Source organism: Mytilus californianus, unplaced genomic scaffold (assembly GCF_021869535.1).
Source record: "Mytilus californianus isolate M0D057914Y unplaced genomic scaffold, xbMytCali1.0.p SCAF_10, whole genome shotgun sequence".
NCBI lineage: Eukaryota > Metazoa > Mollusca > Bivalvia > Mytilida > Mytilidae > Mytilus > Mytilus californianus.
This window is the reverse complement of record NW_026262582.1, coordinates 46,267,173-46,278,331: the sequence shown is the minus strand read 5'-3', so window position 1 is coordinate 46,278,331 and position 11,159 is coordinate 46,267,173.

The following is an 11,159-nucleotide window of genomic DNA, read 5'->3' as shown; positions in this document are numbered from 1 at the left end:
CTGTTACTAGTACACTGTGTCTAAACTACCCCGGCAAAAAATGTTTGGACTCGATGGTATCTAATATCCGGCACGGTGACGGAACATCAATAGACAGAGAAAAGGTAGTTTTAAATTTCTGTTTATCTATTTGTTATTGTTATGATATCGAAGAATATTTATACATATGTAACTGTTTTCTATTGTGAGATGTAATGTTTTCTACAACCGTTCTAGATTAACAGAGAAATAAGTAAAAATGCACGTCAAAATGACGAATTGAGTGAACCTTGCCTCGAATTTGTTTAATTTCTCCTTAAATTGTTCACATGGTACGGAAAGAAAGATATTGACATGGAGATTGCACAACTAGTCACTGTGAGCACCTCAATCCTTGTATTTCTGCGTATGGAACGAAAGAAATGGGTCATGTCAAAATGGAAGCACCTGGTTTTGTCAATGTGTACAACCCGGTTTTGTCCTAGATTTCACAAGGCAGAACCCGGTTTTGTCAAAGAAAAAATGCATAATCGCATAACATTATTGAACTTCAGCAATTAAAAGGAGTTCGCTGGCTGGTTGGAAAACGATTTCTTACAGAGGACAACCTGTTATTTATTTGAATCTGTAAACACTTGAATTCCTACTTTATTGGAACAAAAATAATTATAATTTTGCTTTGCACTTAAAAAAAAATTACTCTAACTGCGAAAAAGATAGAAATGAAGGTTAAACCGCAAATTGAGTTTTAAGCTCTCTATACGTTTTTTTTATATGAATTGTGTAAATTTTTAACTTAAAATTAGAGTTTATGGTCTTAAAAATTGAAGGACGCACATTTGATATGTGATTTTCTTGCACAACAGGATGGTTATCTTTAAAAGTAATCCAATCTATCTAGAGATGTAATATTTCCTATGCTCGTTTAAAATAAATCTTCTTAAGGCTAAATGTTCATTATAAGGCATGATAATCAAACAAATGTATATATGCTTGCAGAATCGCCATAGAAATGAATGTTTATGGTGAGAAAAGGATTACAATAATCATGCATTAAAAATCAAATCTATCTATCCCTAATTGTAACTATAATACTAAGTATAAATTAGTATTATAATAGTCTCAGGCCATCGAGAAAATGCAATAATAAATTTAGTTTATTAATAGTTGTATAAATAAACGGTTCTGTTATCTCTCCATTGCAGGGGCGGGTCCAGGTGAGGGTGTAATGGGCGTACACCCCCCCCCCCCTTTAAAAAAAAATAGCTATCGTAATCTGCTAATATTGTATTGAATATGGCAATTTATCATATTCATTAATCATTTTATGTTTTGTAGCAAAAAAAAGGTCAAAAATATTTCATTCTACGCCCCCTCTTTCAAATATCCTAGAAACGCCCATGCATTGTGTTATGATTATCGTACATTGACGTTGGTCAATATATTATTGACAATATATAGGGACGGATTCAGGTTTTTTCAAAGTGGGCGTAATTCAAACAGCTTACATACAGCATACAGCAGAGCGTAGCGAAGCGAACAATGTTTTGGACGAATTATGCTAAAAAAATCGTAAAAAAAAAAAAATTAATTTTTTGGGCCCATCAAAGGTGGGATGGGGGCGTGTGACCTATACGCCGCCTGGATTCGCCACTGATGTTATATAACTAAATCGTATACCAACTTACAATTTTATAAGAAATAAGAAAGCAGGGACACCCGCGAAATTGGATGTACATGTATGTGAGTAGGATTATCATGTTTATTCTAAAAATTCACATTGATTTTTTGGATTTGTCGGAATGCGAGACCAAGGGATGCAAATTCGTGGCGGCTTGAACTATTTGTATGAAGCTTCATATGTCAGAAGTTAGAAGGCCTGACTGCAACATACCTCGCACACAGATCTTTTATGTAACGTTGTTTCTATCTGTCATATGTCCATTGCCCTTGACCTCATTTTCATGGTTCAGCGATTTCCTAACAAAATGAATAGCTGATAATGGTTGATATCTATGATCAAGGTTAACATTTCGAGTTCAAGTCCGTATCTCTAATACCATAAGTAATAGGTCAACTACATTTGCTCGTATGGCGCACATGACTATTTAAGTGACATTGAACTTATTTTCTTGATTAATTGGTAAATGTTAAGGTTTTTTTTTTTTTGGTTGGTTTTAATGATTGTAATGTGTTCATGTCCGTCTGGCAGGTTTCATCAGACCTTGACTTTTTATGGTTCTATGAACAATGTTAATTTTATGAGATACTTTTATTAAATTATTTATCTTACAGACCTTCAAAATAATTTCGATAACGATCATTCAAGCAGTCGCGACATGTCAGTTCGTAAAGTCACTCATGTATAAATAATACGTAGTATTTATTTTTGTTTAAAAAAAAACGCAATTGAAGTTGTTTTGCCATGTCTGATTAGTTTATCTCGTTCGTGTAAGCCTTAATTATGAAATGTTAGACTCTTTTTTTTTAATTCAAGAACGGTGCAATCTTGGAATTCTTGGTTGGATTTAGCTCAGCTGACCCCAAGGGAAAAGTGAGCTTTTTTCATCACTTGGCCCCCGTCGTCCGTCGTCTTCCGTTAATTTTTTACATAATCTTCTCCTCTGAAATTACTGGGCTACAATACATTTAACAAACCTTATCCACAATCTTATGTCGGTTTTAAAAGGTCTGACGAACTTATGTTTAACTGTTTTTCATCATCATTGGGGTATCTAGTTTAAAAAGTTTTTGATGACCCCCGCTTGTCAACAAAGATGGCCGACATGGCTTAAAATAGAACATAGGGGACGCAAGTTTTGTCTACTATTTGAAAACAGCTATAGATAGAGAAAATTTAACAGGGGCTGATATATTCATAATGATGAGCTCTACCTTTTGTGTATACACATCATAACTCTCACACGAATTCTTATAGAAGTTAATGTCCTTGAATGACAAATTTCTCCTTTTTTTTCATTTCTGTCTATTATCTTGAAACATATAAAATTTATATAGCAAAAATCAGCAAGACAATATATACGAATAAGTCGACTTGGTCGATATCCTTGTAAGAATTATTGACCTTTAATTACGATTTTTACCATTTCTTTGCGTTTTTACCAATTATCTTACAAAAATCTTCTCCTCTTTAACAATTTAATTAAACTTGGTCACATGCTTTTTTGAGGTATCTGGTTTGAAAACCCACATGATCAGCCATTTGTTAATTTATTTTTTTGTTTCAGGGTACCAGTGTTGACGTTGTTTTTCATAAAATAAACAAAACCGGGTTCTATACATAGACAAAACCGGGTCATTGTGTAGTAAAACCGGGTGCTTCCATTTTGACATGACCTATTTCTTTCGTTCCATACGCAGAAATACAAGGATTGAGGTGCCCAAAGTGACTAGTTGTGCAATCTCCATGTCAATATCTTTCTTTCTTTCCGTACCTTTCTTTTCGTACCATGTGAACAATTTAAGGAGAAATTAAACAAATTCGAGGCAAGGTTCACTCAATTCGTCATTTTGAGGTGCATTTTTACTTATTTCTCCGTTTATATAGAACGGTTGTAGAAAATATTACATCTCACAATAGAAAATAGTAATATATGTATATATATTCTTCGATATCATAAAAATAACAAATAAATAAACAGAAAACTACCTTTTCTCTGTCTATTGATGTTCCGTCACCGTGCCGGATATTAGATACCATCGAGTCCAAACATTTTTTGCCGGGGTAGTTTAGACACAGTAGTAGTTTACTAAATTGAAAGAAAAAAAATATACGTATTAACCGCAAATATATTTTTCTTGTTTTGGTTGGTTTAAATTCACTTTTATTTTTAAATTGAATATGAATAAAAGAATGGTCTTTAGTATTTTATTTAACATTTGTAGAAGTTGAGGTTCTAGCTTTCTTTGTAAATTTGGAAATCGATTTTTTATATATATTTAAGAAGTAAATGTTTAATCAACTTCACGTCTATTGACTGTATAAAAACTGTTATGTGTGCCTCTGATGCCTCCATAATGTACTTTTTTTAATTCCCCAATTTGATGCTGAACTTTATCCTGTATTCAGTTACAATTTTTACAGAATATTGCGCATGTCCTTTTTCATATTTTGATTATACATATATTCTTGATTCACGTACCACAAAATGCACTTTAACAATAATGAGAAAAAAATGAATATTGGACAAGACACGAATTAAGTATAAACTTATACAATACCACAAATTAAACAGACATTCATAGTTACCGTGTGATTAAGTATGCGACAATGGGTTTACTAACTTCATTGGATCCAAAACCTTCCCCTATGTTTGGTTAGAGGCGAAATAAACTAGATAAGAATAGAAAACTAAAGTGGAGATCAACAAAAGGGAAAATCGAGAAACAACATCACGTCCGAGGACAAGAAATTAAACGGGCAATTTCTCATTTAAAATTTTAGAAAACACGTACCTCGTAACACTAGGATCAACGCAAGTGCTCCGAAAGGTGCTTTTTGCAAAACACTTGATGTGTTTCTTGCGAAGGTCATGTTCAAGAACGGGGTAACAGATTGCTACCATTTCCATCTTACAGGTTTATTGCTTTACCCGCGTGAATATTTGTGTAAAGTTAACGTAAAACGCAACAAAAGTAATAAAAAAGCTGAAACATGCATAATGACATGAATATTTCACCATCTGTGTGTATGTATGTATGTAGTTCCCTCTGTTATTCAGAACACCCATCGAGTGCTGCGATGGTACAGTGGAATCCGTGTACACTCCCAATCGGGATTAATGGAGACGTGTCACTAACATATTTATAGCCTGGGATCCTGGCCAACTGCTTGACAGTAGAGCCAGGCGGAATACAACAACATGGTTCCGTCAATTGGATGTTAGAATGATGCATCTTGGGATAGCGTCATTTCTTGACACATGGCGGGAAATATTTATATTGCCACAAATTTATTGAAAACTATTTTTATTTTCATATGAAATGCAAATTTCGAAAACTTTAACAAATATAATCCAAGCGTTGTTGATTAACATCGTGAATCAACAGTTAATTAACAATCCGATCGATATATTCATTGATTATAAAATACGCACATGTGCAGTAATTCAGTCCTGTTCAGCGCTGATAGTTGGTCACGTGGATTGTATTACGCCTGGCCCTATCGACGAAGTATTAGATTGGGTCAGGATGCCAGGCTAACATATTAACAACAATATTTACAAGGACAATCCCAACCCCAACACAAAGTGAGTGCTAGGCACCGGACAGTCTGTTAATCATCTATATGAATTGTACAAGTATTATAACAAAACAGTGTTCTAACGGACGCGAAAATGTAACTTGCCATTTTCTATTTCTGTGAACCTTTAGTCAAAATATAAAATAAGTTTAAAGGCATTTAATTTTATTTATTCTCAGTATTTGGACATTTAGGATTATATATTGAATCCTCTAGAAAAGTCTTGGGATACGCCGACGATGACTCGATAGATATATTTATATATATATAGTGTGAACCATCATGATGTATGAACAGTTCGAATATGAGAACGATTTATAATTATGGTCACCTCCGATTAATATATATATATGGTGCTGCAATACAGGACAAGACGCACAACAACTCAATTTTAATATTAATAACTTCACAAAATCAATATTGTACGATTTTAGACACATATCGTATCATAATTCCAGAAGACATTAAACGATATAGGAAGCAAAATTATTTACAACCAGCAGGTACCAATTATTTTCAGTAATTCGCCGTTTCAGAATCTAATGCATTCTGGGGAATATTCTTAAAAGTGTACACAAAGCGTCAGCTGTCTTTTGTCTTGTGCCTGAGCCTTTGGTTTGTTGTTGGTGTGCTGCCTTGCTAGACTTTTCGAGAGTCTAACACTACTAGCAGGTACCTATTATTCTATTGTTTGAAGAGTTCTTTTTCAAAGTACAATATATGGTATGATGATTGTAAAATATACATTCTGGCAAAAATATTAACTAGGTTTGCACTTGTCAGAGACGTCTAATCTGACGATCGGGACGAATTATCTCGCACATTCCAATGTGTATGTACCGAAAAATTTAAAGTCAGACAGATTGTTGAAACCATTTCATCGTACGAATGAAAAAGAAAAAAAACGACGGTAATGTACATTATGATGCTTTCCGTTTGAAAATAACGATTGACAAAAATCGGTCTACAAAACTTTCAAATATCTTATTTAGTTGATTTATTAATATCATGTATTGTATATCATATGCCTTTTTAATTTACAGACACTATTTTCAATCGACAGTTGACGATCTGGAGGATTGTAAGTCAGACAAATTTAAGACAATATGCCATCATACGAATGAAAGGGGAAAAACGACGGTAATTGATTATTCACGTTATGAAGCTTCATGAGGGCTTCTGGATATACGCAAAATGCAACAATTTCTTCTCTTCAGGCAGACCCAAAGTACTCCTTTGGGGACAGAAAATGACTTTCGACAAAATATTTCGAATATTTGAAAATTTAAGATACATTATTAAGTTAATTGATTACTATCATTTATTGTATAATATTTATTTTAAGTATGCATACCTTCTAATGAGATGAGGAGACAGTGAGAAATACTCTTAAAGAAAATAACCGTGACACTTGTTTCATTGTTCATGTGTCATTTAATATTACTAAATATTTGAAAAAACTGCATGATTCAGTTGAAATGAAAGCATAATACTAGAAAGAGGTAGGTTGAATTTTTAAGTTAATTAGTATATGCATTTTATAATATATATTTTAGTATACAAAACTGCTTATGAGATGGGGAGTCAGTGAGAAATACACTTAGAATATAACAAAGTGCTCTCGAACAATGAAATTGTAGGATTTGGTGTTTCTTAATTGTGAAGAATGGATGAAATCATGTTCTTAGTAAGGAATTATCCTATTGTTTAGGCCTACTTACAGTTTAAAACAAAGAGTTTCTATAAATGAGTTACAAATGCCCCGAAGCACATTTATCAGCTTGAAAGAATTTGTGATTAAAACTGACTAAAAGTTGAATTTAAAAAAAAAAAAAAAAAAATCATAATCAGATGAAGTTCCTGGTGCAGTAACATTGGTTAATGGATCCGCGGTTGGTGAGTATAGTAATTTCCAATATTATGATAAAATAATAAAAAAAGGAATTTAGTTTAACTTTTGAATATATTTTAAACTATTTTAAAGGCATTGTATTTGAACATTTCCCTGACATAATGAAGTAGTATTTGATGTAAAGGACTGGTTTAAAATATTGGCTGTAAAATAAAATTTATTTGTAACTCATATTTTAAATTTATTGATTTGAAATGGAAATAAAAAAAAAAAAAAAACGCTAAAATATTACATGATTTACATTCATACTAACAATCAGCAAACATTTCTTACCATTTCATTGTACTGTTGTGTCATCTAATGTATAAAACATAATTTATTATATTTTCCAAAATTATAAGAAGGTCCTTACATCACTAAATCTAATCCATAAATGAAATCATGCCTGAAAAGGAAGTCATGCATTAATTACAAACATTGCACTGACAATGAAACTAATTCTTAAATACAACCAATCAAGAGATCATTTAAGCCTTGAGCACTTTACAATATTCTAAGTTTGTAAGAGAATGATAATCCCTTACTTCATTAAAGTACCCGCTAACGCTCGTACTTAATCATGAAGAAAGGGATTATCATTCTCTTACATATACTAAGAAAATGCTTGACAATTGAGACAGTTATTTCATTGTTCATGTGTCATTTGATATTACAGACTATTCGAAAAATTCATTCAGCTGAAATGTAATCATAATACTAGAAATGGGTCGGTTGAAGTCTTTTGTTTTTTTAAACTATTGCTAAAGTTTTAACTGTTAAATTTCTTACGGATATTTTCAAAGAAGCAATTGCAACTCTTAAATAGGTAGAGTAAATCATGCATGAACAGTTCGAATATTAGACTTGTTTAAAATTTAAATCACCTCCTGTCAATATATATGGTGCTGAAATACAGGATTGAACCTCTAACAAGTCATTTTAACTACGTCACAAAATCAATATTTGTAGGTTTCAGAAAAAAATAGCATAGGAGTGTGTGTGTGTGTGTGTGTGTGTGTGTGTGTGTGTGTGTGTAAATATAACACCAAAACAAAACGAAGAATGTTGCTGTTATACCATATAGATGATCAAAGGTCTTTGACTAAGGTTCCAATCATTGACTTGTGATAGACATCTTTGCTATACAAACTCAGACAAAGACACTCTGATGATCTAATAAAAAGTTATTAATCCCGATGTTTGGTTTAATAAACATTTGTGATTTTGCATGGATAGCAATGAAGATTGCTACGATTTGCATCCTGCAGGTTTATTGGTTTTATGTATATTTGTATAAAGGTCTTTAGCAATAAAACACAAGAAAAGTAGTAAAATTAATGAAACTTACGTAATTACATGAATATATTTTTGTTGATTAATTAATTTTTATAGGCATTGTACATGTCTTATGATAGAACAGTGTTCTAACTGACGCTAAAAAGCACATGTCATATAGATAAAACCATATATTTTCAAAATGTACACGTAATTGATTCGACGAAGTTTCTTATGTTATAAATCTTTGCCATTACATTCAGCTGTGTTTTATATAGCTTTTATGTGAAGGTTGAATAAAAAATAAAAATATACAATGGCCAGAAAAAATTCGTCGGCGTATTCCGAGACTTTACGCGTTGATTCAATATATACTCCTGAATGTTCAAATACTGAGAGAGAAAAATATAAAAGACACATACCATATCCCCAAAGTTGAGATACTACTAGAAGACATTAGACGATCCAATCGGGAAACACCTACTACCGACAGGTACCGATCATTCTGTTGTTTGAAGGGTTCAAAGTACAAAATATAACATGGCAATCATAAAATGGATATTCTGGCATGAATATTAATGAATATTAACTAGGTTTGCACTTGTCAGACACTACTTAAAATCGACAGCTGACGATCGGGAGTAAATATCTCGCAAATGGCAAATTATATGCACCTGTGAATTGTATGAGACCATTAAATTGTCCGAATTAACAGAGAAAAACGATGGTAATGGGTCATTCACAGTGTGATGCTTCACCAGGGCTTCATGATATACGCAAAATTGAACAATTCCTACTACTTTTAGCAGACCCAAATAATTTGGTTTTCCTTTGCCGACAGAAAATAACGGTCTACAAAACTTTATAATATCTAAAAATTTTGAATACATTATGTAGTTGATTTATTAATATCATGTATTGTATATCATATGCATTTTTAATATACAGACACTATTTTAAATCGACAGCTGACGATCGGGAGGAAATATCTCGCACACTGTAAAGTATATGCACCGATGGACTGTGAGACAGACAAATTTAAGACAATATGCCATCATACGAATGAAAGGGGAAAAACGACAGTAATTGATTATTCACGTTATGAAGCTTCATGAGGGCTTCTGGATATACGCAAAATGCAACAATTTCTTCTCTTCAAGCAGACCCAAAGTACTCCTTTGGGGACAGAAAATGACTTTCGACAAAAAATTACGAATATTTGAAAATTTAAGATACATTATTAAGTTGATTGATTACTATCATTTATTGTATAATATTTATTTTAAGTATGCATACCTTCTAATGAGATGAGGAGACAGTGAGAAATACTCTTAAAGAAAATAATCGTGACACTTGTTTCATTGTTCATGTGTCATTTAATATTACTAAATATTTGAAAAAACTGCATGATTCAGTTGAAATGAAAGCATAGTACTAGAAAGAGGTAGGTTGAATTTTTAAGTTAATTAGTATATGCATTTTATAATATATATTTTAGTATACAAAACTGCTTATGAGATGGGGAGTCAGTGAGAAATACACTTAGAAAATTCTTGACAATTGAGACAGTTATTTCATTGTTCATGTGTCATTTGCTATTACAGACTATTCGAAAAATTCTTTCAGCTGAAATGTAATCATAATACTAGAAAGGGGTCGGTTGAAGTTTTTTGTTTTTTTAAACTATTACTAAAGTTTTAACTGTTAAATTTCTTACGGATATTTTCAAAGAAGCAATTACAACTCTTAAATAGGTAGAGTAAATCATGCATGAACAGTTCGAATATTAGACTTGTTTAAAATTTAAATTACCTCCTGTCAATATATATGGTGCTGAAATACAGGATTGAACCTTTAAATCGGTCAATTTAATTACGTCACAAAATCAATATTTGTAGGTTTCAGAAACACAATAGCATAGGAGTGTGTGTGTGTGTGTGTGTGTGTAAATATAACACCAAAACAAAACGAAGAATGTTGCTGTTATACCATATAGATGATCAAAGGTCTTTGACTAAGGTTCCAATCATTGACTTGTGATAGACATCTTTGCTATACAAACTCAGACAAAGACACTCTGATTATCTAATAAAAAAGTTATTAATCCCGATGTTTGGTTTAATAAACATTTGTGATTTTGCATGGATAGCAATGTAGATTGCTACGATTTGCATCCTGCAGGTTTATTGGTTTTGTGTATATTTGTATAAAGGTCTTTTAGCAATAAAACACAAGAAAAGTAGTAAAATTAATGAAACTTACGTAATTACATGAATATATTTTTGTTGATTAATTAATTTTTATAGGCATTGTACATGTCTTATGATAGAACAGTGTTCTAACTGACGCGAAAAAGCACATGTCTTATAGATAAAACCATATATTTTCAAAATGTACACGTAATTGATTCGACGTAGTTTCTTATGTTATAAATCTGTGCAATTACATTCAGCTGTGTTTTATATAGCTTTTATGAGAAGGTTGAATAAAAAATAAAAATATGCAATGGCCAGAAAAAATTCGTCGGCGTATTCCGAGACTTTACGCATTGATTCAATATATACTCCTGAATGTTCAAATACTGAGAGAGAAAAATATAAAAGACACATACCATATCCTCAAAGTTGAGATACTACTAGAAGACATTAAACGATCCAATCGAGAAAACACCTACTACCGATAGGTACCGATCATTCTGTTGTTTGAAGGGTTCAAAGTACAAAATATAACATGGCAATCGTAAAATGGATA